General features: G+C 46.5%; 1 long non-coding RNA gene across 1 annotated transcript in view; it reads right to left on the bottom strand.

The window, feature by feature from the left end:
- The window catches only part of LOC109262747 (uncharacterized), a 165,397-nt gene extending 149,565 nt beyond the window's left edge, over nucleotides 1-15,832 (bottom strand). Inside the window, exon 1 of the long non-coding RNA XR_002077896.2 lies at nucleotides 15,619-15,832. This is a non-coding gene — a long non-coding RNA (uncharacterized LOC109262747). The remainder of the gene's footprint in view (nucleotides 1-15,618) is intronic.
- Nucleotides 15,833-20,214: the final 4,382 nt, after the last annotated feature.

The following is a 20,214-nucleotide window of genomic DNA, read 5'->3' as shown; positions in this document are numbered from 1 at the left end:
TCTCTCCCTCAAAAATAAATAAACATTAAAAAAAATTTTAAAGTCTGTGCTAAGAAATGGTGCATCTGGGTGATGGAGTGAAAGGTAAGCCTGAAAAACCTTATGGTCCCATCATTCAAGTCCTTCACATTTTTGAGCTAGGGTGATACGATCATTTTTTCATTCAACAAACACTTTCTGGATGCTTGTTATTTTCCAGGCCTTGTGCCTGATCCTGGATCCAGGGAGAAGGAAAGTATATGCCCTCAGAGAGCCCCTGGGCAGGTGAGAGAGGGATACAGAAATGAGTCATTACAGTTCTGCTCTGATCAGACAGAGGCTGTGTCATAGAGGCCAGGGATTAGAGTTACATCTCAGAGCTCCCAAAAGGCATGGGAGTGGGTGAGAAGGGGCTTCCCAGTGGGGTAGACACTTAGGCCAAGTCCTGAGGGCTGAGTAGGTATCTGCCAAGTTGGGCAGATGGACAGAAAGTGATGGGTGAGAAACACAGGCCGAGAAACAGGATATGCACTTTTCAGAGTTCATGAAGCCACCTGGAATGGCAAAGCATGAATAGGAAGAAGCAGAACAGGAAATGGACTGGGGTGTGCTCTATAGACACTGGGGAGCCATGGAAGGTGTATAAGCAGGGGGCGCACATTTTAGACAGTCTGGCTGCTCTGTACACCTGGGGAGGCAGATGCACAGGGGACAGCTAGCAGGCGGCTGCAAGGCCAGGAGGGAAGTACAGATACCTGGACCAAGGCAGGGAGATGGTGAGGAAGGGATGGCTCTGAGGGAGCTTGATGGATGGACTGCATGGGAACTGATGGAGAGCCTGGGGTGGGAGGGGTGGTACCACACACAGAAGCTAGGGCCCCACGGGGAAAAGGGAATTTGGGAAGAAAATAATGAGTTAGGTTTGGGGGCATATTGATTTTGAGGTGTTAGTGGGACCTCCAAAAAGAATTACCCAGTTGTGGGGTGGAACTGTGGGTACAGAACCAGGAGGTACGTCTGTGCTAAGATGCAGAGTTGCGAATGCCTTACTTCAGAAAGGTGGGGTTTGAATCTGTGGGTGCATTAAGTCCCCCATGGAGAACACATAGAGAAGAGAGCAGGCCAGAAAAGGGAACGCCAACATTTAAGGGGCAAAATATTAACAAGGAGCAATCAGAGGTAGTTGTCCACCAACATCTGTTCTCTCCTTCTTACATGGCAATGGAATTTCTGCCTGGCTAGAGATCACAGTCCCCAGCCAGGTGTGGCCATATGCTACATTCTGGCCAGTGGGACACGAGCTGAAGTGACACTGCAGCTTTTGAGTCTTGCTTCTAAAGGAAAGTTGTGTGGCATTCCCCTTCCTCATCTCCCTTTTCCCACATATGACAGGATCAGGAGCAGCCATCCAGGACCAGGACACGGAAGTGGAATATGGAAGATGGCAGAACAAAGAGAAGGAGCCAGGCCTTCACACCATCAAACCAACCAGCCATGCACTCGGCCTTCTTGAGAGAGAAATGAATTTCCATCTTGCTTAAGCCACTGTATTTTGGGATCCTTTGGCCCAGAGGGTAGCAGAAAGGCCAAGGAGGAGGATGGTCAGTGTAACTGGCTACCAGAGAGGTCAGAGGAACAAGGTCAGAGAAGGTCACTGATGACTGCAGAGAGCACAGACTCAGTGGGCTGGGGGCAGGCTGTGTCTGAGGGGAGCAGACTGAGCTGAGAATGGAAGTTGAATAGAGAAGCAAGTGTAGACAGCTTCAAGAAGGCAGGCTGAGGGTGGGAGCAGAGAGACAGGCTGTGGGCCAGATTACCAGCAGTGTGTAGACAGTGATAACAGGCGTGCAGTGCTAGTAGATATGGGGGAGTGACCAAAAGGATATAGGGAAGCCCTAGAGTTGTGGGAATACTCTTGAGTCCCAGGCTATAGCATGGTGGCCAGAATGGATATTGGAGGTATAGTTACTGGACAGGGCCATCTCAGTCCACAGGCCCATAAAACACCCCATGATCATGAAGGAGACCAGGAGAATGGAAAGAATTGCAAAGGTAACATGGGGTGAGGTAGGAGGATCAATGACTTGGACTAGATAGGAGGCAGGTTTGGACAGGGATTGGAGTACAGTGTTTCATGACAGGTTTGGGAAGGATAAGCAAAGTTTCCACAAAGTCTATCATCAGCGTGCATGGACAGATCCAGGGGCAGCCCACAACTGCTTCTCTCAGGTAGCTGTCATGGAGCCATAATTGTCTGCTGTTGGGGACACTGACTCTGTCCAAGCTGATGTCTTCTGGGCAAGAAGAACCAAGGACTAGGGGGCAGACTGGGGACCTGATGAGGGAAGGAGGAAGGCAGAAAGGAAAGCTAGGTCAAGAGAAAGAAGGAGGATCCCATCTCTTGATCCTGGGCTTTCCATCTCTGGAACAGGAAGAGTGGGGACTGGAAAGGTCTGGGTCAGGAGGAGCCGAGTAGACGACTGGGGACAAGCTGGGCCTGAGGCTCCCCTGGAGAGTAGCGGGGAGACAGAGGGTCGAGGGTTCTGGTTCTCATGTCGCCAGGGCTGAGGGGAGCATGGCTGGAATGCACTACAAGCCAGCGTCCATCCCCCGGGGCAGCCAGTGGGGAATCTCCAGCCCTGAAGTCATCGCCACCCGAGGAGCCTGGACCCCGCCATGGAAAAAGGGTCCCGCAGGGGCGCCTGGCGCCGGCCAGTAAGGATGAGCTCATAGCTGTTTGCCGCCTCTTCCCCTCTTTTCCAGGCATCTCAGATTTCTAGATGTCAGGAGCATCTGACAGACAGGAGCAGAGGACAAGAAGGGATGGGATACAGACCCAAGGTGGGATGTAGGGTGCCAGTGGTATTCCCCTCCACCCCAACACTGCTCCTTCTTCCCTTGCTTCATCCTAGGCCATATCGAGGGGTGTTACCTTCCCTACTCACTTCCCATTTTAAGGCAACAAGGAAGCCCCGAAAACAAGGCTCCTAAGAAAATGTATCTGTGTCACCTGGAGAGGTGGCACTGCTATCCTCTCCCATCAGCCCACACTACTTATCATATACTTGCTTTGGAAATGAGGGTCTTGAACCCAAAGGGAATAGCAGACAGAGTAGAGGAAGCATTCAGGTTGGCAGGAGCATGGTGAGGCTGGGGACATCTGGTAGGAGGCAAGGAGCTGCCACACAGCAGTCAGAGCACTGCGCTCAGAGTCTGAGCATAGGGCCAGCCCCAGCTCCCGCTCTACCACTTCTAGCTGTGTGACCCTGGGGAAGCCACTTTCTGTGTCCTTCAGTTTCCCCTATGTAAAATGGAAATGCCACCTGACCTCAGAGTGTTTTGAGGATCAACAGAAAGCACAGAACTGGACTTTGAAAGCTTACAGCTCTTTGCACTCAAGGGGAGCACATTACTGATGCAAATAAAGTGTACTTTACTTTATGACTGCTATATTATACAACCGCAGGGGCCACCATTCACATTGCAGCCTTTAAGAATGGAGCACTTCCATGATGTGAATGCTGCTCTTGGGAGTGGTGCAGACCTGCAGACCTAACCCTATAACTGGGCAACTGGCTTCCCAGAAGTTTCCCTGCACAGAGAGTGGGGCTACCTTAGTCATCTGACCATTGGGTGGTTCTCTGGGAGCCAGGTCCCTGCAGAACAGTACTGCATAGGAGATTCTAATCTAAATGAGAACATGCTGCTTCCCAGGGGGAAGCCAGCCATTGCGTCTCACAAAGTCAGGAGAAGATCAGACAGACTGCAGTTAATGAGACAGTCAATGAGACTGCAGATGAGACAGTGACACCCAGGCCAGGTCTGGCACCGGGGAGACTGGATCAGACATCTCTGGAGGACTACCCAGAACCCCTGTGAGGTAATCAACTATAAAGACTGGATTTCCTGTCTATACAGGGGACATCAGACTGTCAGGGTTATTACCATTGTCAATCACAGCAATGGCCTTGGAGGTTGAACACTCAGGCGTGACCCCTCTTTAGGTTATTGTCTCCACTGTGGGAGCCTGAGGGATAGGGGGATGTGCACTCAGGGGCAGCCAATCCCATAGCTGCACAGCTCTCCCTAGCATCTAGAACTAGAGGCCTCTTGGTGGTAAGTGTCATTTCATTTGCAGGGAGAATTTTCTAAGGGAAGAGAGGGAAGGAAATGAGCAATGAGCTACCAGTTATTGAGTCCTTGATCTGTGCTAGGCACTTTACCTATGTGCTCAGCACATAGTAGGTGATCACTAAATAAGGTGCTGAATGAATGGATGAATGGGTGAATAGTAGGGGGAAAAAACCAAGGTCAACTAACACCCTAACTAACTGCAGTGATTCTTCCCCCTACAGGAGCGATATGATGTATTTCTTTCTTTCCTTCCTTCCTTCCTTCCTTCCTCCCTCCCTCCCTTCCTTCCTTCCTTTCCTTCTTTCGTTCTCTCTCTTTCTTTTTTTAATTTGAGAGAGAGAGAGAGAGAGAGAGAGAGAGAGCAAGTGGGGGGGAGGGACAGAGGGAGAAAGAGAATCTTAAGCAGGCTCCATGCTTAGCGCAGACCCTGATGCAGGGCTCAAACCCACAACCCTGGGATCATGACCTGAGCCAAAATTAAGAGTCAGACGCCCAACCGACTGAGCCACCCAAGGGCCCCTAATGTCTCTTCTAAGTAAATACCTTTGTGTGAAGCAAAGTGCCTTGAAGAACCATATGGTTTGCAAAGCCGGCCTCAAGGAAAAGCGATGGGAGGCTAAGGGAAATCATTTTCTCATCATAGAAAAACAAGAATTTGACAGTTTCCAGAGAGAGCACAGGGTACAGGAAAGGGTGCAGGGAATGGGGAGAGGGGTGGAGCTTGGCAGTACGGTAGCCAGGCTGGGCCTTCAGAGAAATATGGCCAAGAAGAATGAGCAGCAGAGGTGAGGGTGGACTTTTCAGAAGAGCAAGGCCCAGAGATCACTCTTTAAGCGCCCACCTAGACTGCACTTACAGGGATCCAACTTCTAAGACATTCCCCCCAGAGTGTAAATAAAAGTTGCCACATATGTGGCCCTGGTACTTAGGAATATGAAGAAATTTGTGGGGGTGAGGTGTCCATCAAACAAAACTGAGGACCATCAAGGTGCTGAGAAAGGCATGGAGATGGGGACTGACACAAGAATAAGCCTTTGCTTATATGCTCTTGTTCACAGTTCTGTGTGAGTTCGGTGGTCAATACTTCTAGCCTTCAGAATTCTGGAAATGAAACAGGCTACCTCATCCATGGAGAATGCTCCACCCCTAAACAGAGTTCTTAGAAATGAGTCTCAAGCCCTAGATTGGGGATTAAACCATACCAGACCCCTTCCAATCTTGACAGTCCATGATTATGTTAAAATGGTCAAAGAAATCCTTCCATTCATTGAGCCAACATCTGCCACCCTATCTCATACTGGAAAGCTTTGGCCTTCATTCACTTTCAAGTCCTTTAAAGATCTGAAAAGAGCTGTTATGAAGAGAATATTTGCTGCCCTCCAAAACTTCATCTCTCCTGATTTGGGCAAACATCTGGACTATACCTCCCAGCCTCCCTTGCAGTTATGTGCAACCACATAACTAGTTATGTCCAATGATACTTTATACCAGAAGCAATTGCACCATTTCCTGGCCTGACCCATAAACTTCTCCTATGCCCCCACTCCTTGTTCTTCCCCATCCTGCTGACCAGGATGTTTATACCCAGAGAATTGGAAGCCATGTGTTGCAGATGGCAGAGTTATCACCAGTGGGTTTCCTGGTGCAAAGAGAATTAATGTACAAGAGAGTGATACGCATGAAGCATTCCCCAAGCTTATTTGGCTATGTAGCATTTTATCTGTGGTTTATGTTGCAAAATATCTCAGCATGGCATTCAAATCCCTCCATGCCATGGCTCTAGCTGACCTTTCCATCCTTATATTCTGCTGCTTCTGTCTATCAATCTTGTGCTCCAAACAAACTTTCCTAGAATCTGTTGGATTTCTGGGAAGCCAGAAATACCCAGGGATATGAGGAACAATGGCAAGCAGGTTTATGAACTTTGCCATAACTTGTCCTGCCTCTAGCTCTGGTATCTCCTGCCTCTAAATTGTTTTCTCCTTTCCATGAGCTCCTCCACACTGACCAAGTCTTTCTTTCATGACCATAGCAGCCTTCCATGGTACCTACATTGTCCCTACTCTTCCTGTACCCTATGAGCAAATGGTGCCTGTCACAGTCATTGAAGAGTACACAAATATTCCAGTTCTTCTCTTTCTAGGCACCTGAGAAGATTGCACTTCCTTGCTTCTTTAGAAAGTAGTCTTGTTTCAGCCAATAAAATGTAGGCAGAGACAATATGTGTCACCTCTGAGCAATGTACCTAGAATGTGAGTACAAAATTCTGTTGTTGAAAGCTACAGAAATTTTGGAGTCCATAACCTAGCCCAAGCTGACCAGTACAGAAACAATGCATGATTCATCACATTCTCTCCTAACTGCCACAGTGATGCTAAAAGCACACAGAATTGGACCCTCCACCAGCACAGCCCATGGGTTACTATGAGAGCAGAACCACCTTTTAACATATAGTATGAGAATTAAACTTTCACTATATAAACTGCCAAAGATGTGGGGGCTATTTGTTACCACAGCATAACCCACCCTATTCAAACACTTGTCTTTAGATGCTCTACATATGTATCTGTCTTATGATTTTGATTGATATTCTCATATTTATAATATTGTGTTTGTCGTTGCTAAATCCAGTATCATTGCTCCCATTGTCAATACCACCATCTTACTATCATGAAATCCACCATCTTGGCCATAGTCACTCCAGCATCCCCACCACTGTCAAATCCATCATCACCGCCAACATTCCCACCATTATCACCACTATCACTTCCACCTTCGTTGCTCTAATTACCAGTGCCATCCACATTACTATCACTTCCGCTTGTTTGATTCCCATTACTGCCATCAACCCCACTAATACCATGTTTCTCATCATGCCACTGTCACCACCATATCACCTCTACTATCACTGCTAATACCCCCTTCTCTAACATCTCCATCTTCACAGCCACTATCACCTCTATCATCATGAATAGTCGCCTTCATCATCCCGCTAGAATTATTTGCACCATTACTTCCAATACCATCGTCAACATCACTTCCACTATCGCTAGCCCCATCACTGCATCTATCACTTGTCTAGTCACTCCCTCTGTCATGCTCATTATAAATCCCCATTGTCATGCCTCTTCCTCATCTCTATCAGCGCCATCATCACACTGTCACCTCCAGCTTCACTGCTATCATCACTGTTGGATTCTAGAAGATACTCACAGCTCTCCCCTCCCTCATTGCTCTACATTCAAGGAGGAGCACTGCAATAGTTACTCAGGTTTAAGAATATCTTATAGTGCACTGTGTTAGTCAAGGAGATGGAGTGCCAGACTGAACATCTAGCCCACATGGGTGCAGTATGAGGGCTAGGCCTTGCTCCCCCAGGGAGAAGGCCCAATCATCTCTCCTTATTTTTGGCTTGAACTTTTTCTCCCCATTCCTCTCTCATTCTTCCATGTGGCAGCCACATGGTCCTGGAAAGGCTTGAGAAATCAGAGTAAATGCAAGATGTTTCTGTGTTTCTTGCTCTCCCTTTTGTGGCTTTCTGGTGAATGTGGACACATCCAAGACTTGGGTTTGGACCTAGAGGCAGTAGATGGAACAGGTCTTTCAGCTGATTTTGGTTCTGAGCCATTTGGACTGACTTATTTGGTCAAGAAGTTCTCCACATAATCTAGCATGGCTCACTAGAGTTCTCATTTTTATATTCTATTTAAATCTTTATTTTTTTAATCAAAGTAATACATGTACATATTTTTGAAAGTAAAATGTTCTACAAGGTTTATAATGAAAACCATAAGACTTCTCCAATCCTGCTCACTTTTGAGTCCTCCTTTCCTGAGGCAAGCACTTTGAATTGTTTTAACTCTTTCCTCTAGGATTTACTTCCATATTTCTATATGACATGGTAATACTGATATTTCTTATATTTTTCAGTATTAGGTTTTATCTATTGACCATCTACTTATGGAAGATGAATATTCAGCTTTCTTACACCATCTCTCTTTCTCTAACACACACACACACACACACACACACACACGCACACAATATTGCTATTTGTTACAGTATTATTCAGGATTTGCATTACTATCACTATATAACTATCACAATTAAACTACTTTTCCTTTCTTATACAGCTGTTTGTTTTCTCTTGGAAATAATAATTATCTTGATTTGCCATTTGCTTAATTTTCCATGTATCATTTGCTAATTTATCTCCAAGGTTTCCAATGGAACTGAAATTTTCCTTGGAATGTACATTACTGCCAGTTTCATTTTCTTCTTGGAGACCTCCCTCCTGGAGTCCTACATCCTCATGGCTAACATGGACTGACCATTCTCTACATATTTTATATGACTGTCATCCTGACACTTTCCTTCATCATCATTTTCAAACTTCCCTTTGTCTCTATCCTGATCATGGGGTCTTTTGTCTCCTTCTTCTCCCTTGGTTTACTGCCCAATTAAGGTGGATAACATTCCCCAAGATCTCCTGGAAAATTCTGTGTAGGAGGTAAATTTGTAAGACCATTCGTGTCCAAAGGTATCTTTATTTTTATTGCTGTACTCAATTACTAGTTTGCCTGGATATAGAGCTCTGTGGAAATCATTTCCCTCAGGATTTAGACACATCGTTCATTTTCTTCTACCTTACATGGTAGTTGTAGAGATCTGTGATACAATTTGAATTCACAATAATTTGCAAATAAACTTCTTTCCCCTCTCTGAAAACTTTTAAAGTTTTGGGTGACTTTGGGGTGAGTTGTTTTTGTTTTTAAATTCAGTTTGCCATATACTCATAGAAAAAAATTGATCTGTAAGTTTATGTTCTGTAGTTCTAGGAAATTTTCCTCCTTTTTAAATTTTCTCTCTAGGACCAAATTTTTAGATGCTGCTCTTAGACTGACCATCTAACTCTTTCTGTCAATTTCCATTTCTTTGGTCTACTTTTGGGGACTTTGTCCTGACTTTATATTATATTCCAACTCTTCTTTTGATTTTTTAATGGAATAAGGATGTTATATTTGTATGTCCAAGGACTTCCTTTCTTCTGCTCCTTTTTGAAAAAATCACCTCTAGTTCTCATTAAAAGAAGGCATAACCTTCTTTTATCATTTTAAAAATGTTAATCATAGTTTCTGTGCTTTTCTTCTTCACTGTTTTTTTGTATATTCCCTTTTCCTCTTCGTTGGTTTGGATGTCTGCCTTTCATGTTGAAGGCCCTCCTCAAATATCAAGTAATTCTTAGCTGTCCATTCATGTTGATATGTGAAGCACTGCAGTTCTGATTGGAAGTAGTGGAAGGAGAAGAGAGAAAGTTGTTGACATGTGGGCCTTACCAGAGGGTAATTGAGTGGGACTTGCAGATTCACAGGGAGACCAAATATCAAAACCGGTAGGTCTTTTCTCTTGGGAAAATCAGTTACCCTGGGAAACTTTCCTCCAATATCTTGCCTGTGTGGTGTTAACCTGGCTTACACTTTTCTGGGGACTGATGAGGAAGAGAGCTGAGAGCCTCATCTTTCAGGGAACAGGTTTATCTTTAATCCGTAATTTTAGAATGGCTCCTCTCTCCTCCCGTGGCTGTGCCTGGTGCTCGTACATCCAGAACTTTTCAGGTTCAACATCTCAGAGCATAAATCTTCTGTCTTCTACCAGCATGGAAGGGGATGATTACCTGGATGCATAGGGTAGAGGAATAAATCTGGAATGGGGAGGTTCCTACTGCTTTTTTTTTTTTAAACTTGTAACCAATCCTCCCATTTTCCACCCTCATTCTGAACCTCTGCCTTTGGAAGTAACTGATGCCTCCAATTCCCAGACTTTTCTGGGAATCTGTGGCTAAAAATGTTTTGCTACCTATTGGTTCTTGCCATCTACCCCCACAACCTTGTGGGCTTGAGTTTCAGTTTTCTGTGGTCTGCTAAGTCAGGTACCACACATCCATACACTTTCTGATTCGCAAATTCTTGATTTCTCTTGTCTGCTGCTATTCCCTCTCCCATTCTCTCTTTCCCTGTGGGTTTATGCCTTTCTTTTTTAAAAAAGCCCATTAATGCCATGTTAGTGGGGCTTCTGGAAATAGCCAAGATAAACATGTGTATTCAATCAGCAATGATTCAGAAGTCTAATGTTTTCTATTGCAGTTTAGGGCCAGTGTAACAGTTAATCATAAAGCGTTCTTCCACCTTGCTTTGCCTGCCCCCTCTGTGCCTTTCTCCTTGAGTGGATAACTGTTGAAGGTAATCCTGGTCACAGAGCACCATATCTCACCATGACTCCAAATCAAATGAAACAATCATCCCAAACCACACAGACATCATCACCTCTAACATAGGCTTTATAACCACCATCGCCATCACTATTAGCCTCATCCCTGGCATTTTCCTCACATTTACTTCATTGTAGCCTATACTACCATCTCCACCACTACACTCGTAATCACCTTAACAACACTCTCCATTACCTACGCCATAGCATCCATCACCACTGTAATTTCTGACACCATCTCCACTCCCTCCGCCATCATCTCATCATGACTACCATCAACTCCACTGTCACTGCTGCCATAATTTTCACCAAAACTTCTACCATCTTCTCCAACATTATCACCTCTAGAATATTTTTAACTATATATTGAATATATTCTTCCAGATGAGTTGTAATAGTGATTTTCAGTAATGTGGGGGAAGGAGTGATTTCTACCTTAGAACACACAGCATCCTTCTTTTGACAAAGAGAGGGGTACAAAAGAACCTAGTGGTTTCTCCAGCTTAAACCACCTACATGGGAAGAGGGAGGGGGAGAGGGAACATTCACTGAGCCCTTTCTAGGTAATAGGCATCCTACTAGGCACATTAGTTAGCGTATTTTCTCCAGTAAGAATCATTGCTCCAGTTTTACAAGGAGGAAACTGAGATTCCCAGATGCTAAATAACATACTCAAGGCCACACAATTAATAAGTGGTGGAGCCAAGATTCCAACCCTGTGTGACTTCAAAGTCCATATTCTTTCCATTACACTATGCTGGCAAGAAATCTCAGGAGCTTGGTTTAAGCACAATGGGTTATGACTCTGAGCAAAGAGAGCCATAGTCATGGTCCCTGATCCCAGGGAGACCTGATCTGATGAAGCAGAAAGAAGTCTCTCTCTCAAAAAGACTATTATCTGATGAAGAAGTTTCAATCCCAGCCTCACAAAGTCTATGCCCTGTCTGAAGGCCTCACTCAAGCAGTTCTTCACAGTGCCCAAGGCTGCCACCTCTCCCTGACCTTGAGTTCCCAGAGGGAGAGGGAGGGAGTGTGGACATCCAGTCCTGGGAATGCCTGGGGTTGAGAGAGCTGAGTTATTTTGGGATTGTTTACATTTGGAATCTTCCTGATCTTTGGTCCCAGAAAAACACCCACATGTTGGAAACTCTTCGGAGTTATTCACTGTTGGGGTTTTTCTTCATCTCCTTCAGCTTTTTCTTCTTCTTGGATGGAAAAAAAATCTGCTAGTGATTAGTCACAACCTGTGAGGCTCAGCTTTTGACAGCCCCACTGAGAAGAGAGAGACAAAGAGGCTCAGAGAGAGGCCCATGGGCAGATGCTGCTGGGAAGGAAATGTGGTTCACAGCATTGACCTCCCGGGATGAGGGATGGTCCATTTGCCTCTCTCTGCCAAGGGACAATCACTCCCCAGACCATGATCATTCCATTCCAAGCCTTCATCCCAATTTCACTGGGGAGCACAGGCCAGAGCATGCATTAGAAAGAGGCCCAGGGGGTCAGGACCTGGGCAAGAAGGCTGAAAGAGAGGAAGGAAAAGCAGGTGCCAGGCACAAAGGATGCCCGCCTCTTAGGCTCCCTCTGGCCACATTCTCCAACACAACCCAGAATGCCCCATTTCAGATGGAAGTATAAACTGACAATTCCATACCTCATTGGACAGCCATTTGATCTCCGACAGGTTTTAATACATCTTAGGGCTCCTGGAAATCCCAGGGTGTGAGAGGGCCTTCTGCTTTTTTGCAAGAAGGTCGGGTGGGGCTGAGCACTGTCCACAGAGACCAGGACAAAGGGAGATTGTTTGAGCTGAAAAATTAAGGCCTGGAAGTCAGATCTGGATCCAATTTTAAAATCTAAGGATTGTGAAACATGATGGGGAGGGGGTAATAAAGGGAATTTGGGAAATCTCCCTTGGTGTAGGTCTTTTTAAAGAGGTTTCAAGGCAACAAAGGGAAAATCAATTAATACAATAAGCAATAATACGGCAAGATGGCTTAATGTCAGGGGAATGGCAGAGCCAACCCTAAGGTGTACGGGACCCCAGGAAATTTGTTTTTTTGCCAGGCTTCTGTCTATGTAAACAATTTGAGTCATTCAAAATCAGCATGTCAGCACCATTCTGAAAGCCCAGTCTCATGTGATCCCACATAAAAAATACTTCACCAGCCAGGGGAGCAATCCACTGGCCAGACTGCCTGCCTGGAATTGAGTGTGGCTATGAGGCCTCAGGATGGCTACATAGGTATGAGTCTTATTGCCTCTTGGAGCATCTGGCCGACCTCACACATGGGATAAAAGGTTGGAGGGCACTTGAAAGAGGATAAAGAGGGAATGGGGCTCACATACATCTCAGTCCAAGCTCAAAGTGACCCACTCAGAGGGCACTGCCAGCCTTGGTCAGTTCTAAACACAGAAGGGGACCTCAAATACCTCAAGAAAAAGACTGCAAGGCATAGGGCCCTTCATGACCAAGCCTTAGGACGGTATAGGGACTGAAGGCAGTAACCCCTCAGCAGGGCACCTCCTAACTCTACAGTAAGGAGTGCTAAGGGACAGGCAGCAACACCTGGTTTTTATTCTTAGCTTTGACTTTTACTGGCTGTGTGACCTTTACTGGCTCTGTTCCTCTCTGCGCCTCTGGTTCCTCATTCAGTGTCACAATGCCTACCTCAAAGAGCTGTTGTGAAGAGTAACAGCCCGGTGCTCTGGTCCTGCTTCTGCCTGGGTGGACTTGCCCACGGGCAGTATGGTCCAGGTCTAGAATCTTGCCCCTGCCTTCCAGAGTCTCCAGGCTGGGGGTGTGCTAGCCAATACCACTTCTCCTTGCCTCCAATGCTGGTCCTGGGGTCAGAGTTCTGCTTCTCTGGAGGGGTCTCTAAGGCCAGGCCCTCTGGGGGAGGGCAGAGGGCCAATCCAAAACAAGCAGTTGAGGCCAGCAGGGTTCAAGAGGCAAGCCTGACAGCAGGGGGAGGAAGGTCCACTCTGGGTCACCTAAGTGAGATTCTAGAGGATGTCATACCTTTAGAAATGCTGCCTTCTTGGACTGAAGGGGACAAAGAGGATGAAATAAGAGGAGGTATGACAATGAAACCAAAGACTGAAGAGACAAAGCCATGAGCCGAGGAAAAGGACAGCATTCATCTTGGAAGAGGGAAGGAAACTGATTCTTGCCTGTGGGGGCAATTGGGCAAGAGGTTGAGGAAGTTGCTGGGCTGGGAGTCATCCCGACCTTGTCACAGAAAAAGGAGGTGGCAGCTAAGCCCTCAAAGAAAACTATTCAAGCCTCCCTCTTGATTCAGCCCTAGATGTGACTGAATCTTGGTGGCTTCCCAGTATAAGTCTACATTCTCATCCACGAAGCAGCCAGAATCTGGGGGCCAGGTGGGGAGTGAGGGCCAGGACTTGAATAAGCCAAGCATGCCCCCCCAACTCCCTTTTTATCTCCTGATTACCCCCCCCCCCGATACTGCATGTAGGGCCTCCTGGAAAATTCTTTCTGATGTCATCTCTGCTCTTGCCTGTGGAACTGGACTTAGATGCCCTAGGGTTCTCAGCACGGTCAAGCCAAGCTAGAACAGTCCCTAGAAGTAAAGGCAAAGGAAGCCCTTGGCAACGACCCAGCAAGGGCTCCATAGGAACCTGTCATGAAGACACTCCATGTGGTTGCCATCCCCAGCACTCTATCCTGGTAGGCGGCTAGCCTGGCCATCCGCCCCCTCTCTTCACATTGCAGGGCTCTCTAAATCAGCCTGGGAGGCAGCCCCCTGGCCCAACCTCCACCTCCATTTGGAAATACCTCATTCCTCTACCTACGGCTACTTTAAAAAAAAAATGTACTCTGCCAAAGAATTTTGTTTTCTCGCTTGGAAATTTAAATGAAAGTCTTACCAAGATATAAAAAATCAATTCCATTTATAGTGGACATTCAATAACTCCAGAATGAGAGCTGAAGCTGCAGGTGCAATGTCAGACCTGCCAATGCGGCCCCAACCTGGTAACAAAATATGGGACAGGGACCGGCCCCACCCTAAGAGGAGAAAGAGTTAAGTGCCTTCTGGGTCCAGAAACCTAGAATTGAGAGAGAATGGGTCTCCGGGGTCTTAGTGGGGAGAAGTGGGGGAAAGTACTAAGAAAGCAGAGCAGATGGGGACGCCTGGATGGCTCAGTCAGTTGAGCATCTGACTTTGGCTCAGGTTCATGATCTCACGGTTCATGAGTTCGAGCCCCATGTCAGGCTCTCACTGCTGTCAGCCTGTCAGCACAGAGCCTGCTTCTGATCCTCTGCCCCCCCTGCCCCTCCCCCACTGTCACGCTCCCTCTCAAAAAATAAATAAAACGTTTTTAAAAATTAAAAAAAAAAAGAAAGAAAGAAAACAAGCAAGCAAGCAGGGCAGACGAAAGAACTGCACCTGAGGGGAAGATTGAGGCCCAAAGCATGGGGACCACAGTCCAGGAGGCTGGCCCCACTCAGGCCAACCAATGCCCTTCTGCTCTAGATATCATTACCATTTACCATAACAATATCCCTTTAGATCTTTCTCATAACTAACATCTCCAGGGAGGGATGTTGTGCATTATTTCTGTCATTTTGCAGATGGAAAAGCTGAGGTAAAGCGACGACATTTGTATTCTTTCCTTGCTGATACCCTTCTTCATAGGCAGGAGCCCGATGAGGAACCCAGGGAGCAGCATGGAGCCACTTGTCCTGGCCCTGTATTTTGATAGAGCCCTGTTCCTGTCTCTCATCTCCCTGTGTGGGGTGAAGAGGAGACAAAGCTGCCCCAACCAGGTCATAGACGATAGCTCTCAACAGGACAGGAGGGGGCACTGGTCACCAGGAAGTAGCCTAACCTTCTTGACCAGGTGCCCTCACCCACACTCACCAGTCTAACTGCCTGGACCAGGGCCTCTGGATGGGACGGGTTGTGCAAGAGAACTGGCCTCTGGAGAATCAACCCTCACTCTGTCAGAGAAAGATTTAGCCTCATCTCAAATACCTGTGCTCAAATGTGCCAACTCCATTCTGCTTAGGCCACTCTGTGATGGGACTGAGACTGGGCCCAGCCTCCACCATCAGACTGGGAGCTCCCTAAAGACAAATTCTGGATCTTTCTCCCCTCCACTTTTACATGTTTAGTCCCAAGACTATTTCTTGCTTATTCTTTGCTTGTTAATACCCTATCACCCCTGCAAAAAAATGCATTTGATGGCTGATACTTTCCCCTCCCAGATACCCACCTGTCTAACTTGGATTTCCCTTCATAGACTGACAGAGATCCATGCTACGTGTTTGCCATTCGATGAGTGGGTCTGAGTGTCCTCATTTCCCAGATGGAGAAAGCAAGCCTCAAAAGGTTGGGTGACTAGCCTGTCAGGACGCAGTCAGTCCTGGACCTCTGGCCTTCCAGCCTGCAGTCCTTTCCCCAGACAACCTCACCATAGCCTCCTGGTGTTCACCCCAAGTAAAATCCAGGAGCCGGCACAGGAACTGGGACAAAGAGGAGGAGGACACTGGGGCCGAGGCCTTGACCCCAAGTTCCTATTTATAATCCTTGTTCCGGAGACGGCCACTTAAACACACATTCCTGATAACTGAATAATCTTTGGCACCAAGCAAAAAATAGCCTGTGGCCCAGACCACAATTGCACAGCTGGAGCGGGGTGAGCAGGGGCGACACAGGGCCCCAATGGTGCGGGACAGGCTTCTGAGGGGGGAGAGGGGTGGCAGGCGGGGCTGGGGTTGGGACAAGTGAGTGGAACTGCAAATATAGCAGTTAAATATAGCCTTGCCGACCTGGACATGGTGCCAGCCTCCTCTACAGAGAACGTTTCCCAAATCGGCTTGGGTCTCCTTTTCCCAAAGGAAATGAGAGCTGGAGACTTGAAGGGAGGAGCAGGAGGGATCTTGATGGCGATGGAGCCCAAGGCTCTGGAGCAGTCTCCAAACAAACTGCAAACCAAGAAAAGTAGCTCTGCTGGCATCTTCGGGAACTGCCAGTTTGATGGTAGAGGCATGGCTGTGCCCTGAGGCAGATAACAGAGGACATCTCATTCCCCAAACCAGCTGATCAAGACCCCATGCATCTTCCAATTCCAGGAGGACTGATGCTGAGGCCTCTTCTCCAAGAAAGCTCAGGCCAACGCAGAAATGTAAGTGAGAGACATGGAAAATTGTGGAGTCCAGAATCCTGAGGGATCTCTGAAGCAAGCAGGAGGGGCCTGACCCAGGCAAGGGCCCCAGAGAAAGCAGCCACAGCCCCTCCCTCCCTCACCTAGCCAGCCCCAGAATGAGCCAAGGTGCTGCTTGAGCTAACACTCTTGACAAACTTTGCTCTGCTCTTAACTGTTTCCTCTCAGGACCCTTCAGCTGCTCCTTTGGGGCACAAGCTCAGTTCTGAGTTCTAAATTTTGGAAAGTCTGTGTGCCCCTTCTTCAGTAATGACTAAGACACATGACTGCAGGCCTCAGGCCCTCCTGCCTACGTGGAGGCATCCCCTGTATTCTGAGGCCATTCTAGGCAGGGCTCACTCACAGTTGGGGAGAAGTATCCTCACTTATCTGCTCACCATAAGCCATCTGAAGAAGTCTCACTCCAGTTTCTGCTGCCACTGTCCCTTGAGAACCCCCTCCATGCCCAGGTGTCTCCAAGCTCTCAAGGTCGCCACACCTACGGAATGTCAAAGCACTGCTTTCTGTCCCATCCTCCCTGGGCGAGGGTCTGATTCATCATTTCTCATGAAGAAATGAAGAGAACAACATCCTCATCACCATTACTGTGCTTATGGGTCCTGAAGCATCACCGCCTGGGCCCAAACTTCCACAATGTCCAGTGGTTTCTATCGAGAGTATGATCCACACTTAGCACATTGTGCTTGCCCTTTCTTCAACAGCCTTCCAAGAGGAAGGTGTGGTCTTTTGAGAAGCAATGCCCCACTCCCCACTTGAGAAGGTGAGATGCCCAGGCCTCCCTCATTGTCCCTGACAGCCAGGGCCAGGTACTCAGCACAGCTCAGCAAGGAGCATGCCAAGAGCCACCCCTCAGCCCCCCTAGGCTATGGCTGTCAGTGGTTCTACAATGTTGCAGAGGAAGGGGCCAGGCCACGCAGGTCCGGCGCCGTCAACTCTGGGGTCCCAGCATAGTGGCCCTGGCCCTTCATTCCACAAAGATGCCCCAAGAGCCACCATGTGCCAGGCGGCATGCTAGTTACTGAGAGCAGCAGAGGGAACGAGAGCCAGGAGTCGCCCTGGCAGCTGCTCACAACCAGGTGTGCCAAGAGCACTGATGGAGAGCAGCAGGAAGCCTAGCCAATGGCAGATAGGGATTGGGAAGGCCTCTGGAGGCCAGGGATGAAGAGGAGGTGAAGGACTCTACAGTGAGCCTGTGTGTAAAAGGCCCTGAGGAGGGGAAAGGAGGCTACTTGAGGATGTGGAAGAAGAGCAATCTGGTGCTCAGAATGCAAGGGGAGAGAGAGGAGATTAGAAGTCAGGGTGAGATTAGAAGAGGGAGTGGGAGCCAGATCATGCCCTGGGGCCAGACTCTTCCTGAGAGCAACAAGAAGCCCCACAAAGGTTTTAAGCAGGGGCTGAGCTGATCTATTTATAGGTGAGAAGGATCCTTTGGGCACAGTATGGAGAGTAGGCCAGAAGGGCCTAGACAGAATGTGGGCAGACCAGTTAGGAAGCACTTGCAGGTGTCCAGGTGAGCAATGATGGTCACCTGAACTCAGGTAACAGAAGGAGGAGGTAGAGAGAGGTGAGCAGTCCTGAGACGTATTTAAGAGATGGAAGACATAAGGCATGGTGAATACTTGACATGAGTAGGAGAGACAGAGAGAAGTAAAACATTCCCTCATTCAATCATTCATTCAACAGCAATGCCACGAGTTTCTAAAACACGTGAAGTTCTTTGCTAGGCATCGGAGATACAGTAGTGAGCAAGACAATAAGGTCTCCTTGGAGGTGTACATTCCAGTGACATGGGGACAATGTAAAATAAACACGTAAACAAATGCGAGATCATTTTAGGTAGTGATAAGTGCTATGAAGATAATAAAAAAAAAGGATAAATAATAAAGAGGGATTTGGGGAAAGGGCTTACCTTAGGTAGGGTGTTCTTTGAAGCCATTTCCAGAGGAGAGGATTGAAATGCCAAGGCTCAGAGTGGGGATGAGCTTGCAGTCTTTGAGCACAGAAGGAAGACTGAGGTGACCAGGGTGTAGTTTGAGAAGCTTGGGGAAAAGGAGATTAGAGGATTAGGCACGTGCACATGTTCAATATGCACACACACACACACACACACACACACACACGCACAGGCACACACATGCCTCCCAGGATTGTGCAGAGTTGACTTGATACAGCACAGATTTGGGGAGACGATAAAGAAAGGAAGAAAAGAAGGAAGAGAGAAGACAGAGAAGACACGAAAACCCATCACTGGGAGGTCATAAAACAAACACCGGCTCTCCACCGGAACCACCAACCAAATTTGCATCACTGTGAAATTTTATGTAACTGGGATCATACTTTTAGTCTGGTTTTTTTTCACTATTATATTATGAAAAGAGATAACTTTATAATCCAATGAAATGTGTTTACATAAGATATCAAAGACCTAAGGGTATATGCCATGGAGTTCCATACCAAAGAAAAGCTAAAGTAGCTGTGTTAATGTCAGACAAAAGAGATCTTAAGAAAAGGCATTGCTATAGATAAGGTGATTCATTCACAATCATAACAGATTTAGTTCATCAGAAAGGCATAACTAGTTGAAATTCTATGCACCTAATAACAGAGCCTCAGAAATATGAATCTAAAAATTACCAGTACTTCAAAAAAAAAACCTGACAAATCCACAATCACAGTGGGAGATTTTAACACATTCTGTTAGTAATTGACACACTAAAAAGAAAAGAAAATATCAGGGCACAGAAATTTTGAAAAACAGGATTAACAAACTTTGCTTAATGCACATATGTAGGAAACAGGACTCAACAAGTGCAGAAGATACATTTTTTGTTTGACTACACTTCGAAGATTTCTATAAACAGACCTTATACTTGGTTCCAAGGTCAGTCTCAACAAATGTAAAAGAATGAAATCATTGAGCATGCTCCCTAATCCCAGTGCAATTAAACAAGAAAAGTGTAACAAAAAAAGATAACAGAAAAATCCCCTTATGTTTGGAAATCAGGAAACACATCTCTATATAACCCAAGTGTCAAAAATAAATCATCTGGAAACTCGGAAATATCTTAAACTCTCCAATAGTGAAAATATTATATAGAAAAGTTTGTGATGTAACCAAAACAGGAAGAAGGAAATTTACTGTATTAGATATATTTCAAAAGGCTGAAAAATAATGAGCTAAGTTAGAACAACACCAAAACAAACCCAGAAGATAATAAAAAGGAAATATCAAAAGTAAGAGCAGAGGGGCGCCTGGGTGGCTGGGTCCCTTAAGCCTCTGAGACTCTTGATTTCAGATCAGGCCATGATCTCACATGGGGCTCCCTGCTGAGCTTGGAGCCTGCTTGGGATTCCCACCCCGCCCCCACTCATGTGTGTGTGTGCACTTTGTCTTCTCTGTCTAAAAATAAATAAATAAACATTAAAAAAAGTGAGAGAAGAAAATGACGAAATAGAAAACAAACATATAATAGAGAGGTTCAACAGAGAAAAATTGAGTCCTTGAAAGAACTAATACAATTGACAAACCACTAATGAGAATGACTGAGAGAAAGAGAGACAGAGAGACAAAATGAGAGAAGACAAGGCTAACCAACATCAGGATGAGAAAGTGGACGTCTCTGCAGATGGTACAAAGATTTGGAA

The sequence above is a fragment of the Panthera pardus genome, unplaced genomic scaffold (genome assembly GCF_024362965.1).
Source record: "Panthera pardus isolate Hobbes unplaced genomic scaffold, ASM2436296v1 HiC_scaffold_25, whole genome shotgun sequence".
Taxonomy (NCBI): Eukaryota; Metazoa; Chordata; class Mammalia; order Carnivora; family Felidae; genus Panthera; species Panthera pardus.
This window is presented reverse-complemented; position numbering and strand designations above follow the sequence as displayed.